This window comes from Cucurbita maxima, unplaced genomic scaffold, assembly GCF_002738345.1.
Source record: "Cucurbita maxima cultivar Rimu unplaced genomic scaffold, Cmax_1.0 Cma_Scf00042, whole genome shotgun sequence".
Classification (NCBI taxonomy): Eukaryota; Viridiplantae; Streptophyta; class Magnoliopsida; order Cucurbitales; family Cucurbitaceae; genus Cucurbita; species Cucurbita maxima.
In genome coordinates this window covers 1,144,222-1,159,487 of record NW_019272058.1, presented here as the reverse complement: position 1 = coordinate 1,159,487, position 15,266 = coordinate 1,144,222, and the positions used below count along the sequence as shown (strand labels likewise).

General features: G+C 33.1%; 1 non-coding gene across 1 annotated transcript; it reads left to right on the top strand.

The window, feature by feature from the left end:
- The first annotated feature begins 3,570 nt into the window (after window positions 1-3,570).
- Window positions 3,571-3,643, top strand: TRNAA-AGC. The gene has a single exon. It is a non-coding gene; the product is annotated as a tRNA-Ala (tRNA).
- Window positions 3,644-15,266: the final 11,623 nt, after the last annotated feature.

The window sequence follows — 15,266 nt, the reverse complement described above, 5'->3', positions numbered from 1 at the left end:
ACCAAAATTTCATGGATTAGATGTCTCGCACTCTGCAACGAAAACTCTCTGTTTTCCTAAGGCTAGTCATGTATCTCATGACCACTCTTTTCCTCCTCACCATATCTAGACACTATAACGTTGATCCATTATGGTCTTATATAGTTAACGTTCACACTTTAATGTCCAAGGACATTTTATAACTACCACGAAAATCAAAACATACAATAAATTCATACAAGTTTTACAACATATCATATACTACAAAATAGGGTTAGACTGCTTACTTAGTCGCGAAGAGACGTAGGTGAGTCATAGAGATATACGACTCTTTATCTTAAGAAAAAATCTATATAATTTAAAATCCGGCTGCTCTGATACCAATCTGTCACAACCCAAATTTCAAGGGTTCAAAACTCAAATAGAAACTAAAATTGAAAGTTAAAACAAATAAAAATAAAAGTAAAATATAAAATAAAATTAAATTATAAGACGGTGTTGTTCAAATTTATCCAAACAAAAAAAAAGTGTTTGGGATAGAATTACAAAAAAAAAAAAAGTACAAAAAAACTCAAATACAAAGACAAACTAACGCTGCATAACAACCCCATCTGTGAGTGCACAATCTTTGAAGGCTCCCTCATACGAACCCATCCAAAATAATCACACCTGTGACCACATCTCCTGACTTTAAACTGCTAGTCTAAACATGGTTTTGTCACCAAAACTTTAGAGTTTAATCTATCTTTACAAAAATATTTAGATACAAATTTGGTCTAGAATTCAAAACTTTCAAATCTTATTGTTTCTTAACAAGATTCAAATCTAGATTCTTGAACTCCTAGTACCTTAAATAAAGTTGGTCTCCTCTAATAAAATAGGAATTTCTCTTAAGATCATTAATACAATCATGCTTTATCTTAAACACGCCAAACATGAAACTAAAGTGCGATCAATTTAACTCTATTTTATTGCCATCTTGAATGATGTTTAGGGTATATTCTCGTCTTACTTTAAAGTTCTTGTGACATGACAATTCATATTAGTTAAACTTTCTGCAAAATCACAAGTTAAAAAGCAACAACGATGAACCTAAGTCTATTAGTCATTTCAAAGACAATTTCTTTCTCCATCTTATCGATAATAATAGTTCAACTAAATCCATATTATGCAAAGAAACAATTTACGGCTCATAAAACAACTACCTAAATTATGTCCTAAAAATTTGAAAACATAAGTTGTAGCTGATAATTACACAAAAAATTCCTTAAATTCATGAATTTGTGTCCAATTAGTTAATCCTAAATATTGTAACTAGCATATAGTAATTGAAGCTCCACATGAAGTAATTTAAAGTTCCCCAAAGTTTATCTCATCTTTAATGAAGCATGAATTGCACGGAAGTTCATGAAATGCTTATAGACTCCAACTCTGAGTCCAATTAGTTAATCCTAAAGATTGTAACTGGCATATAGTAATTGAAGCTCCACGTGAAGTAATTTAAAGTTCCCCAAAGTTTATCTCATCTTTAATGAAGCATAAATTGCACGGAAGTTCATGAAATGCTTATAGACTCCAACTCTGAGTACTATTAATGCAATTATGTTTCATATGAGTTTGTCATAAATGAAACTAAGGTGCATTCAATACAACTTTATTTTCTTGTCATATGAGACAAAATAGAAAAATTAAATCAAACAAACTGATGAACTAAACCGAATCAATCCAACCCAAATTGATTAGTTTGTTCTTTTGTTGGGTTGTTGGGTTGTTTGATAACCCTTTTATATTATAACAATTCAACTTTTCATGAGAGAAAAATATATTTAAGTAGAAGTTAAAAATATTGGGTGTTCAAGGCATTTAGGATTCTCAATTGTGGTGCAAGAGGAGGTTTTGAGTTCAATTCTTGAAATGCCCCTATGTCTAATTCTTTTCTTATTGAAGGACTTCATATTCAATATCAACCTAACTTCATATTTGACATTTTATACTTACCATCATGCTCTTAATACTCATAGTCTTTCTTAACATCTCATCCCAAGGCTTTATTCTCGAAGACACATTCTAATCAACCTAACTTCATATTCAACATTTTATACTTGCCATCATGCTCTTAATACAACATCCCATCCCAAGGCTTTATTCTCCAGGATACATTCTACCTCTGAGGGCTTCACGTGTTTCCTGCAATACGAAAAAATACAAACTTAATACCTAGGCCTAAGGCTTCATACATACGTTTCAAGTGGTATAACAAGGGCATTTGGTCTAGTGGTATGATTCTCGCTTTGGGAGTGAGAGGTCTCGACTTTGATTCTCAAAATGTCCCTTCAAGAGATTGTAGTACGAATTTTGGGGATGTAGCTCAGATAGTAGAGCGCTCACTTCTAATGTGGAAAGTTTCGGGGTTGATACCTTGCATCTCCAAAATGAATCGATCACTAAATATATTATTTCTTTTCAATTTTTTCTTATTTACGACATAATGAGCAGGGATAGTTTTTCATGTCACTATTATTGAAAATTACTTCTTTTCAATTTTTCCTTATTCATGACATGTTGAGTAGTGATATTTCTTCTTTTTCACTATTATTGATGATAGAAAATTTAGGGTTTTGTGATGTAAGAATTGTGTGGATGTAGCTTCGCTTAACATGCGAGCGTTACGACTTAGCATACGAGAGGTATGGGGATCGAAACCACGCATCTCCAAAAGAAACTATTTATTATTAATATTTTATTTGTATTCAATATTTCCTTATTTATGACATAATATGCATATATACTTTTTCATTTTCACAATTATTGATGAAGGGACGTTTAGGGTTTTTGATGTAAGAATCGTAGGGATGTAGTTTGAATGGTAGAGCGTTCATTTCCCATGTGGAAAGTATGGGGATCAATACCTTGCATCTTCAATTGAATCGATTATTAAATATATTATTTCTTTTCAATTTTTTCTTATTTAGGACATAATGAGCTGGTATGGTTTTTCATTTTCACTATTACTGATAACGAGATGCATAAGACTTTTTGACGTAAGAATTGTGGGGATATAACTTAGATGGTAGAGCGCTTGCTTTGCATGCGAGAGGTATGGGGATCGATACTCTGTATCTTTAGATTTATTATTAAGGGGATATCTTGCATCTCCAAAAGAAACTATTTGTTATTAATATTTTATTTCTATTCGCTCATATCTTGCATCTCCGAAAGAAACTATTTGTTATTAATATTTTATTTCTATTCGCTCATTTAGCATGCGAGAGATAAGCGCTCTCGCATGCTAAACTATTTGTTATTAATATTTTGATATTTTTTATTTTCACTATTATTGTTGATGGGACATTAATAGGGTTTTATGATGTAAGAATCATGGGGATGTAGCTCAGATGGTAGAGTGCTCGCTTTGCATGTGAGAGGATAGGGATCGATACCCTGCATCTCCAAAAATAAGAGACTATCTATTATTAAATATATTGTTTCTTTTCAATTTTTCCTTATTCATGACCTCTTGTGTAGCAATATTTATTCATTTTCACTATTATTGATGACGAAAAATTTAGGGTTTTGTGAGGCAAAAATTGTGGGGATGTAGCTCAGATGGTAGAGCGCTCGCTTAGCATGCGAGAGGTATGGGGATCGATACCCCGCATCTCCAAAAGAAAGAAATGATTTTTTTAAGTATGAGTTAATTTAACATGTTATGTATAAGGTGGGTACGAGAGAAAAAGAAAAGATACTTATATAAGGAGAACTTCTTCAATACTTATATAAGGAGAACTTCTTCACTTCTTCACAATTGCAATATTTGACCAATGAATATAATTGTCATTTATAGCTTCTATCACAATAATATAAAATTTGGGAACAAAGCCTATATGAGATTTTCCATGGCAAACCTTCCAATCGCTTGCACTTCTTCATCGTTGACAGCCTTAATTGGAACTAGATGTTAAGGCAAATCTTCTCCACAACTCACTTTGGAACACTTTTATTGATATGATTGAATCTTACAACAAAGTCTAATTGAGCCTCCCTCTATTAAGAGACAGCTTCGAATCAAATTCTTTAGTTTGGACAATGATTGCATTGTTTTAGTCAAACAACCAAGACTAGTGTATGGTAAATAGTATAAATATTTTGTACGTGTATTTTCTTACATATTAACAATTGTATACAAATAATAACTAAATTTATGAGTAGAAGTTTGGATGGAGTTTTATTAAATAGGTAATCTTAAATTATATCTAAAAATATATAAGGTTTTTTTTTTTTTATACATTTACTAGAACAAAACATACGAGCTAAATCATTCCAGAGTTAGTATGACTAGAGAATGACTAGGTAATCTTAAATCCATTGCAATAAATAACGATGAACACTTTAAGTGGTGAGAGTTCAGAATAACAATAAAGTTCAAACAAATTAGAAAATATGTGGATAAATTTCATATATTGAGGTGGGGAAAACATATACACACGGGAAACTAAAAATGATAGATCCACTATAAGATTACCTATTTTCTAATTTGTTTGAACTTTATTGTTATACAAGCGTGTGGTGAACGGTCTAGTTAGTATGACTAGAGAACATCGTCCTCGCAGGATTTATATTATTGTGATAGAAGTTATAAATAACGATGATATTCCTTGGTCTTTTATTACAAAGGTGCAGAATTTTCTTTTTGTGCATGTGATATATCCATCGCCACCTACTTATGTGTGTGTGTGTTTGTGGGTGTATTACTCTCTTTAATTAATGAAATATGACATAGTCATAATGATATTATAAGTATCTTTTCTATCCCTCCCTTCCTTATGGCTATATAAAGAAAATGAATATTATAAGTAAAAGTGTACAAGTAATTTGTTACTTTTGAACTTAAAATGCTTATAATTCAATTTATCTTTGTTATAAATAATAATTATCAAACGGTATATAATTTTATTCAAGTAAGGTCACTTCTCATTCCCTATATGATATCATAACAGAAAATCGAGTGGAAGGGTTAACGATAAAATTATAACAAAAACCCATTCGTCGAACTAACTATAAAGGAAGGGTTGGTTGGAAACCATGTCTATACTTCTTTGCTTTAATCACAGGTAACTAAAGATATATAAGAACACAAAACATAAAAAATTTCTTGCCATGTTATAGTTAATGAATATGGTACGCACAAAGATTCGACGTCACACTCCATGATTGGAGACCAATACAGTGAGCTAAGGTCGTCCATACCGTCCTTTGGTCGAATTATGTCAAGCAAATGTTGCAGCAAGCAAAGAGTTTTTAATAAGTTCGCTATTGCAAAGTGCTTGGTTTAAGGCACAAATGTCTCTGATGTTAAAGGCGCACCAATTCAATGAGATTTAAGTAACCATGAATAAGACACATGATACAGCGTGTAAACGAAAAAATGTCCATGACTCTTGTTATTTTCTTCCACTACAAACCTTCTAGCCTCGTGCACTTTTTTTGTCATTGACATCCTTAATTGAAATTAGAATTGAAGGAAACATTTCTCCACAACTTATTATGGAACACCTTTGATAGACAGTTTCAACAGATTTACTTTGTCGAGGAATACTTTAAAATTCGATATTTATAGTTGAACGCTACTTAAATTGATGAAGTGAAATCTTACAATAGAGGTTAATAAATCATTTGTCTATTAGAAGGGAGCTTGGAATTAAATTCTTTATAGTTGGGATAAGGGATGTTTTAGTCCAACCAAGTATACTTTTTAATTTTAAAATAAATTAATTTTTTTAGTTTAAAATAAATTTATTTTTTAGTTTTAATTTTATTCCAAATAAATTAATTTTGATGTGGTGTTATGTATTTTAATAAAATTAACATTAACTTAATCAACAAAAATTTGTATTTTTTTTTTAAATTATAAGCTAAATTAATAAAAATACCATTGAACTTTGCACTTTATCTAAAAAAAAATTACTCATAATTTTTTTTTTTTGAAAATACTGTTGAATTTTCAAAAAAAAAATGCTTCAAAACTACTCTTTAACTTTCAAAAGTGTTTAAAAAAAGATAGATGAGGAGAAAATTGTGTTCATGGGGAGAAAATGAAAGGTTATTTTAGGGGAAGGTTTTCAAGATCAGTATAAGATCGTGAAACATAACAAGAAGTAATATCCTAGCTTAAGGTCGCCATTAAGAACCTACTAGTAGGCTACTTACTAAGTTTTACTCACTCCATGTTTATCATTTTTTTTCAAGTAACTAAGAGTTGGTTGTGGATGAGAGCGGACTTTGGAGTGTGGGCCATATACTAACCTATGTTTTAATCTAGTATTTTTTGTTCTTTTGAGTCTACTTCTTATTTTGTGTTTGTAATGAGTATGTATATGTAACACCCCAAAAATGTAAACTAATTTAGCTTCATTTCTAAATGAAAACGTGTAATTTGTAAACTCAAGCATTTCAAAGAAATAAACAAGTTATGGTACCATGCTAACCAGAAAACAAATGTTGACTTTGACCAATCCCTATTATCGTTTTTTTTTCTTCTTTATTTTGAAACTATTTTAAGCACTTTTCTCTTGTACTCCTTACAATTTTACCTTAATTTGTGTATGAGTGACTATTATGATTATAAGTCAACTGAGTTAAGTAGAAATAAATTTTGAAGATGAAATTAAAGTATTAATTTTGATGTCATCTTTACCCGAGTTTTAGGATATTGCTATTAATGAGATTCAATCGGCATTAGTAATTCACAATGATAATATTCAAAATACTTGACAAAAAAGAATGGTCAACATAAGATATTTGAAACAAATAAATATTTTGTCCTCTATGATATATCAAATCACTCCTTTAAAATTCCTTAATAATAAACCTGAAGTCTTACATCACTTATACAGAAAAGTTCCTTAAATAGAAGTTTTATTAGATACTTTTAAGCATCTAGAGATCAACTAGACACAAAGTTAAGAACCTACTAGTGAAGAGTTTGAAATAATATAGTCTTTACCCCTTCAGGTCATTTTACACCATTTCTTGGTTTACCTACTTATCCTTATCCAATGACCACCAAATTTTATATCTAACCTCAACATGCTATAAATGCTCAGTATTAAAATTTGATAGCCAGCAGAGCTCAGATAGTGGGTTATTTTAACATTACTTAAATCTCGAGCTATTTGATTGGTTCAGGGTCTTAACTCACCGTTCTATGGATTTTTCTTTCATGTATCCTTAATTCATACTTGGTTTAGGGTTCATATGAAAATCCAAGCGATTTCTACAAGTATTTCTTAACAAAGAGTCCAAGGGGGCTACTTGTCTCGTCGTCGACGTTTGGGACCTCCATTATTGAGCTTCCAGTATCTGAATTACTTCAAATTTCCTTCCACATACTCCTTATTGTGTCTAGTTATGAAACCATAATGTTTTTTTACGAGAATCGGTCTAGAATGGGGTTAAAATTGAGAAAATCCGAGAAAATGTGAAATTTTGAGTTGACTTGGATAGTTCAGTTGAACTGGCCGTATCATTGTTTTCTTCCTCTAAATAGGAAGAAGATGTGCATTTTTCGCATCGCCGCCATCTGAAACTCGGCTTGTACAGCCACATTTACAGCATTTCTCTCCTTGATTTCTTTGTGAAACTTAAAGATGGATGTTACAAGAAAGGGCTAGGGATTTATTTGATACCTTCTCGTGGATCGTAGCCTAAGATATTCGCTTCCAAAGTTCATCCAAAATTTGATTTATCGTTGGAGATAATACAAAGGATTTCTTATTGGGTAGCCGATTCTAGGGGTTTCAAGGCCCTATTTCTTCATTGAACCTCTTCCATATCTTATCTTCAAGCTAAAGGAATTGGTTTTGGAGGAACGCCTTTGAGTGTAGGACCTTAACTTCTAGAAATCGTTCTCGGTATGCAACTCACTTGAAACGCCAACTTTCGATCTCGTGGGTAGTTTGTTCTACGACGTTTCAGCTCTCGATTCCTTCATCAAGTTTACTCAACTTCTTCCTCTGAAACTAGAGGAATCTTTAATTTGAAGGAAAAGAGAATGTAGATAGGAATTCGACTCTTATCCCCCATTTAATTTCGAAACCTATTTCCTTCAATTCGGCACGCTCTCGAGGTTATTTTTCTTCGTGGTCTTCTATGGAAGCATTCCTTGGAGGTGCAGAAACTGATTGGAATCATTTTTGCTCGACGATTCATCATATATCCTCGGATTGGATTTTCAAGTTTTTCTTGAAGTTTTTCAATGGCGGATTTAATTGGGGGAATGGTTTCTGGGCACTTTCAACACTCTATTCCTCCATAGAACTTGTGGGTAATCTTGTTGAGAAACTGTAGGAATAAGATTGAAGAGAAATGGTGGAGGATTGCTCTCGAATTTGGAAGAAATCTGAGAGTAGGAGACCCATAATCTAAACGCTCATTGGTTTCGATTGGGGATCGACCTTTCTCGATTCTTATTCTGTATTGTTGCTCCTATTTCAGACTTTATAGGAGGTGCTTAAACCAACATTGAGAGCTCCAGAATCTTCGTTATTTAGAGATCGAACTTTTTGGATAATTTTTCGGAGATATCAACTCCGATCATAGCCTTACCGACCTTGGCTTTGAATACTAGTCGTTGGATGTGATGATCCGTGTGTGTTCGTTCTATATCATATCAAATTTTGGAGGAGATCCGACAGTTGAGATTTGAGTTCGAAGGATTTTGCTCGGATGGTCACGGTAGATGCTCTGATTCTAATTAGAGTGCCATTTCTGTAACTATCCATTCTTCCAGGGGTATTTTGGTAATATTCCACTTTTTGAATATTTTATAATTATTTTTCTCGAACAATCATAATTTTTCTACAAATTCCTAATTGCTTTTTTATCATTTTTCCCTTATTTTGAATCTTGAGATTCCTTCTAGATAAGGAATTACAAATCCGGAAAGATTCTTGATAATTGATAAAATGAATTTTTTTTGCCCTCTTCATTTACTTTTTTCTTTCCAATCCTTTTCAAAAGGCCTTTTAACTCTTTGAAATCACTTGTTAGACACAGAGTGACTTGACTAAGTCCCTTGTTCTTGCTTAATACTTTAATTGTTTTTCTTTCTATCCTTTGGGTCTTTCATGAGTGGCTTATTCTTATGGGAGCTAATTTCCTTCATGTTTGGGGTGTTACATATACATACTCGTTACAAACACAAAATAAGAAGCAGACTAAAAAGAAGAACAAACAATACTATTTTAAAAACAGAGGTTAGTCCATGGCCCGCACTCCAAAGTCTTCTCTCATCCACGACCAATTATTAGTTACTTGAAAAAAAAAATGATAAACATGGAGTGAGTAAAACTTAGTAAGTAGCCTACTAGTAGGTCCTTAATCGCGACCTTAAGCTAGGATATTAGAGCTAAGAGGTCATCGTGTCATGTATCATATACTGATCGTGAAAACCTTCCCCTAAAATAACCTTCAATTTTCTCCCTATGAAAATATGAGTGTTGTCGTCATAATCATGTAATCCTACTGGTAAATCGTGGTGCAGGACATCTCATTTAGCTGATGGGAAAGGTAGGCCTATCATAACATCTAGCTCATGATACATGGGAAAGGTAGGCTTATTTAGCATGTTATTCACATAGTTCTAGGTACTTGGTATATGGATTATTGATGAACCTAGGTTTATACATAATGTCTTGGGTTAGGCTTTAGGAGTTGAGGTTTTAGCTTAAGAAAACATTAGAGGGTAACCTAACATGGACTGATTCGTGTGTAAACCTACTAGCACTATGATTCGTGTCCAGGAACAAGCTTGCTTCTTGCCCCTAATAGTCTACCCTAGTTCATAATTTATAGACGAATTTTCCACTATCATTGAAACATCTAGAATAAGAATTTCTATAATTTCATTCTTTATTTTTTCTGAATCTTCTACCAGAAAAGTCTTCTCCGATCGTAGCCTTCCTTTTTTAAGCACCTTGTAATTATTATTCTATAAAAAATTTAATGATTCAGGAAGTTTATAAAAATTAGAAAAAGTACAATTTTTTCAATGTTTTTTCAATTTTACTGTTCTTTGCTTCTAGATACAACCTAGTAGGGATTATACACTGTCTCTTATTGGAGACCTTGAGTGTTGCGAATTCTCCTCTCCTTTGAAAACTTTCGGTCATCGAAAGTACTTATTCTAAAATAGGTCAGGGTACAAGGTTCTTATTTGCCTTCTGTTTCCCAAGTGGCTTCTTTTACTCCATGATTCTTCCATAGGACCTTAACAAGAGCGATTTTCTTGTTTCTCAATCTTTTGTCTTTCTTGTCTATTATTAGAATCGGGTTTTCTTTATACGTTAGGTCATCTCTCAAGAAGAGAGTTTCATGAGCCAGTACGTGCGAAGGATCTAGGGTATACTTCCGTAGTATGGATACATGAAAGATATTACGTACTGCAGACAAATTTGGGCATTGCCCGATTCTAGATCCAATCCTTTCTAATATCTCAAAGGGACGGATAAACCTAAGGCTTAGCTTCCCCTTTTTACCCCACCTGAGCACCTCTCTCATGGGGTGCTACCTTTAGGAATATATGATCCCCTACCTACAATTCCATGTTCTTGCGCCTTAGGTCTACATAGCTTTTCTCTCGACTTTGTGCGGTGTGTATCCTAGCTTTAATCTTCTGGACTGTGGTGTTGGTAATTTGCACCAGCTCTGGCCCAATAGTTATCGTTTGCCGCCCTTCTTCCCAAAAGATAGGGGATCAAAATCTTCGTCCATAGAGAACCTCGTATGTGGCCATTTCATAAGGGGTAGGTACTTATCTCAGCTTTCTGCAAAATCCATCACATATACCCTCAACATGTCTTCCAATATTTGTTGAATTTTCCAGAAGCGAGATTTAAATCTGGCATCTCGGTCTAATACTATTGCCTTTTGTTGAATTTCCAGAAGCGTACCTAATACCTTTATTGATGAATATTCATTTTTAATGTTAGGAAGAGTAGCTCAGTTGGGAGATTGTTAGATGGAAGATTTGAAGGTCACACGTGTTTTATCCACGTTCAACGCACCTGATACAAGTTTATTACCTGACCATACAATCTAAAAACATAACTTGCTTATTCAATCTAAAATTAGTGATTATTTCTTTTTTAAATATAATGAATTAGTGGAAGTACATTTACTTATGAATTTTCATTTTTAATGTTAGTGTGGATTTGAAGGTTAGACTGAAGATTATTGGGAGAACGTTAGACTGAAGATTTGAAGGTCACGTGTTTGATTTCCACGTTCACCACACCTGATTTTAGTTGCATAACCCGACTATTCAATCTAAAATTAGTCATTATTCCTTTCTGAAATCTAAATGTATTATCGGAAATACCTAACGTGTTCTAGTTCACCGCACCTTATACAAGTTGGATAACTTGAATATGTTATTAAAAATTAGTGATTATTTATTGTTAAAATTAAAATGAATTAGCAAAAATACCTTTACTGATGAATTTTCATTTTTAATGTTAGTGTGGATAGCTCAGTTGAGAGAGCGTTAGATTGAAGATTTAAAGTTCACATGTTTAATCTTCACGTTCACCGCACCTATTTCCATTTGCATAAGCTAACTATTCAATAAAAAATTAGTTATAATTTATTTTTAAAATTTCAATGAATAATGAAATAGCGAAAATACCCTTACACATGAGTTTTGATTTTTAATGTTATCGGGGATAGCTCAGTTGGGATTGAATATCTGAAGGTTACATGTTTAATCCACGTTCACCGCACTTGGTTTACGTTACATAAGTCCATTAAGTTGCATAACTTTATTCAATCTAAAATTAGTGATTATTTTTTTTTAAAATATAATGAATTAGCGGAAATACCTTTATTTATGATTTTTTTTTTCCAAATATTAGTGAGGATAACTTAGTTTTGAGAGCGTCATTGAAAATCTGAAGGTCACGTGTTCTTCGATCCACATTCACCGCACCTGATTCAAGTCACATAACTTGACTCATGACTATTCAATCTAAAATTAGTGATTATTTCTTTTTAAAATATAATGAATTAGCGGAAATACCTTTATTTATGATTTTTTTTTCCAAATATTACTGAGGATAACTCAGTTTTGAGAGCGTCAGATTGAAAATCTGAAGGTCACGTGTTCTTCGATCCACATTCACCGCACCTGATTCAAGTCACATAACTTGACTCATGACTATTCAATCTAAAATTAGTGATTATTTCTTTTTAAAATTTTTGAATTTTCATTTTCAATGTTACAAGGGATAGCTTAGTTGGGAGAGAGTCACTAAAGATCTCAAGGGGTCACGGGTTTGATCCACGCTCAAGTTGACTAAGTTGCATAACCTGTCTATTCAATCTAAAATTAGTGATTATTTTTTTTTTTAAATCTCAATGAAGTAGTGAAAATATCTTTACCGATGAATTTTTATTTTTAATGTTAGCGGGATAGCTCAGTTTGGAGAGCATCAGTGAAGATCTAAAAGTCACGTGTTTGATCCACGTTCACGACACCTAATTCAAGTTGACTAACTTGCATAACCTGAATATTCAATCTAAAATTAGTGATTATTTCTTTTTAAAATTTTCGAATTTTCATTTTCAATGTTACAGGGGAGAGAGTAATATTGAAGATTTGAAGGTCACGTGTTTATTCGACCTTCACCACACCTGATTCAAGTAGTATAACTTACTATCTTATCTAAATTTAGAGATGATTTCTTTTTAAAATTTCAATGAATTAGCGTAAATAATTTTACTGATGAATTTTCATTTTAATGTTAAGCATAGATAGCTCAATTCAATTAAGAGTGCTGTCTGTAGATCTAAAGATAGCTTGGATTCCTAATTTTTTATTTGACTATAAATGCTTGGTAAGACATTTAGTAAAATGACTCATTTTATTGCATGGAACAATAAAATTGATCTTCCTATAGAATTGTCAATACATTCTACTTTCAATGTTGCTAAGTTGAGTCCCTTTGATGTAGGTGATGATTTTTCTGATTCGAGGATGAATCCTAAAAAGGGGGATGATGATAAGAATCACGGTGTACATTCTACTTTCAATGTTACTGAGTTGAGTTCTTTTGATGTAGGTGATGATTATTCTGAATGGAGGACGAATCCTTTTGAAGAGGGGGATGATGATAAGAATCACGGTGTTCCAACTGAACCTATTACACAACCCAAGGCCAAGAAGATTCAACAAGCATTCATACTTCATCTACAAAATTGGATAGGCTAGGTTCAACCGTCATTTCATGTGTTACAAGCTGATTCGTTTGAGTCAAGATCATTTGGAGTTTCAAAAGTAAATATTTGCACGATTGAAGTAGCGGATGAAGTTGCAAGCATCATTTCATGAGTGGTTAGAAAAATTTATTTATTATTTTAGTTTCATAAAGTTTGTAATACTCAAATTGACTTCGTCTTCTGTGGAGATTTAAAGGATCGAGATTAAATCACGGGCACTAACTTTTTTTGTGGGGAGACTATAAATACCCACAAATTATTATGTAAAAACATATTTGTGATCCATGAAATTGATCTCTTAAGTTGAGAGGTCCCCCCTTATAGAAATCTGAGCATATCTTTGTCATTTTTAAGTTTCATGCAATTCTTGTTGTAGATTGCATCTGAGTTATTCAATCAAGCCTTGATCAAGTTCGATTGTGAAGTGACTCAATTTAGAAAAAGGTTTCAAATCTTGCTTCTCACTCTTCGATCTCATAATCTAATTCTAGCTTTATATCTTGGTTTATCCAAATTTTGTATAAGAAGGTGTTAATTTCTTTAATACAAGGGTTTTTGCTTCTACAAAAGCTTGGCTCGTTGAGTTGAAGATTACGGTTGGTCTATCATCCTTCAACGGGATCTTCAATCCCCATGACTTGCTCTGATGCGGTCGTTCTTCTAACGCCGGTGACACGTCCAGTTGTCGAGATTGGTAATGTGAGTTTGTAACCCATCCATTGAGGTTCTTGGAATGATTCTATAACTTATCATTTCCATGTTGGGACTTGGATCATGGGTCTTGGGCGAAGGAATCCTTGGTTTACCGCCCCTTCGAGTTGAAGGAAGTGTCAAAAGGCTAATTTTTTTTCAATTTTATTGATTTGTTTGAGTGATTTTATTTGATTTTATTTCAATTTTGTCAAACTCACTCGGGTGCTCATCTCAATCATTTCATCCTTGTTGGCGTTCAATAAGAGAGAGCTTGGAAATAACTGGTAACTGTTCAACTGGATTATCACATTAACAATTTGAATCAAATAAAGCGACATTAACCATTTGAATCACCTCAACCGCACTTGTTGAACTTGACCAAATGTCTATAACATAGCACTAACAAACGTACAAAGTAATACAAACAAAGGTACAAAGTAACACTAACAAATGTGCAAAATTCATAAAAGGTTTTTTTAATCTAAAATACCATTGAACTTGACCATTATAGTCCCTCTCAAACGTAGGTAAAGTTTAAATTCGAGTCTCCTTGTCAAACTCACTCGGGTGCTCATCTCAACCATGATGGCGTTTAACAAGAGAGACCTAAAAAATAGCCGGATTATCGCATTAACCATTTGAATCACAAGGTTAGTCCACATCCATAAGAGCAATTAGATTCTACATGATGTCTTCATAATCTTATGGATAACTTTAACTAGTCCATAGTATTTTCACACCAGTCTTTGGTTTTGTTTCTTTGAACTCGAAGTTGATCTGACCTTAACTTATATGAACTCTTTATTTTTCTTGAAATTATTGTGGTTGACGCTTCCGACTGACCCTTCTCTACATCTGTCTAGATGATATTTCTATGTGAACATGTGTTGCTTCAGTGGTTTGTTTTTGTCTTCCTTCTTTAGTATTTGACCTTGTTTTTGTCTCTCCTGGTGGGGATAAATCCATTATCTGACCTTGTTTTGCGTCGTGGTGTTCATCCATAATAGCAGAAAGCGTAGATTCATCATGGCTATGATTCTTTTTCAACTGTTGTATCGACATCATTTTCAACCCTCTTGATTGATGGATGTTTTTCTGAATGATCGTCGGGTGAGACTCCGTTACTACTAGACATTTTACTAGGGGCATGTAAATGACTTTGTGTTTCAACAGGACGTCATCCATTTCAACTATCACTAAACAATGTTCCTAGTCCAAGGCTCTAGCTTGATTAGAGTTCTCATTGTGACTCTTAAGACAGACAAAGCTTCCAATTTGACGACGTTCATCTTTCCTGTATCTTGATGCCAAAGGATGTTAAA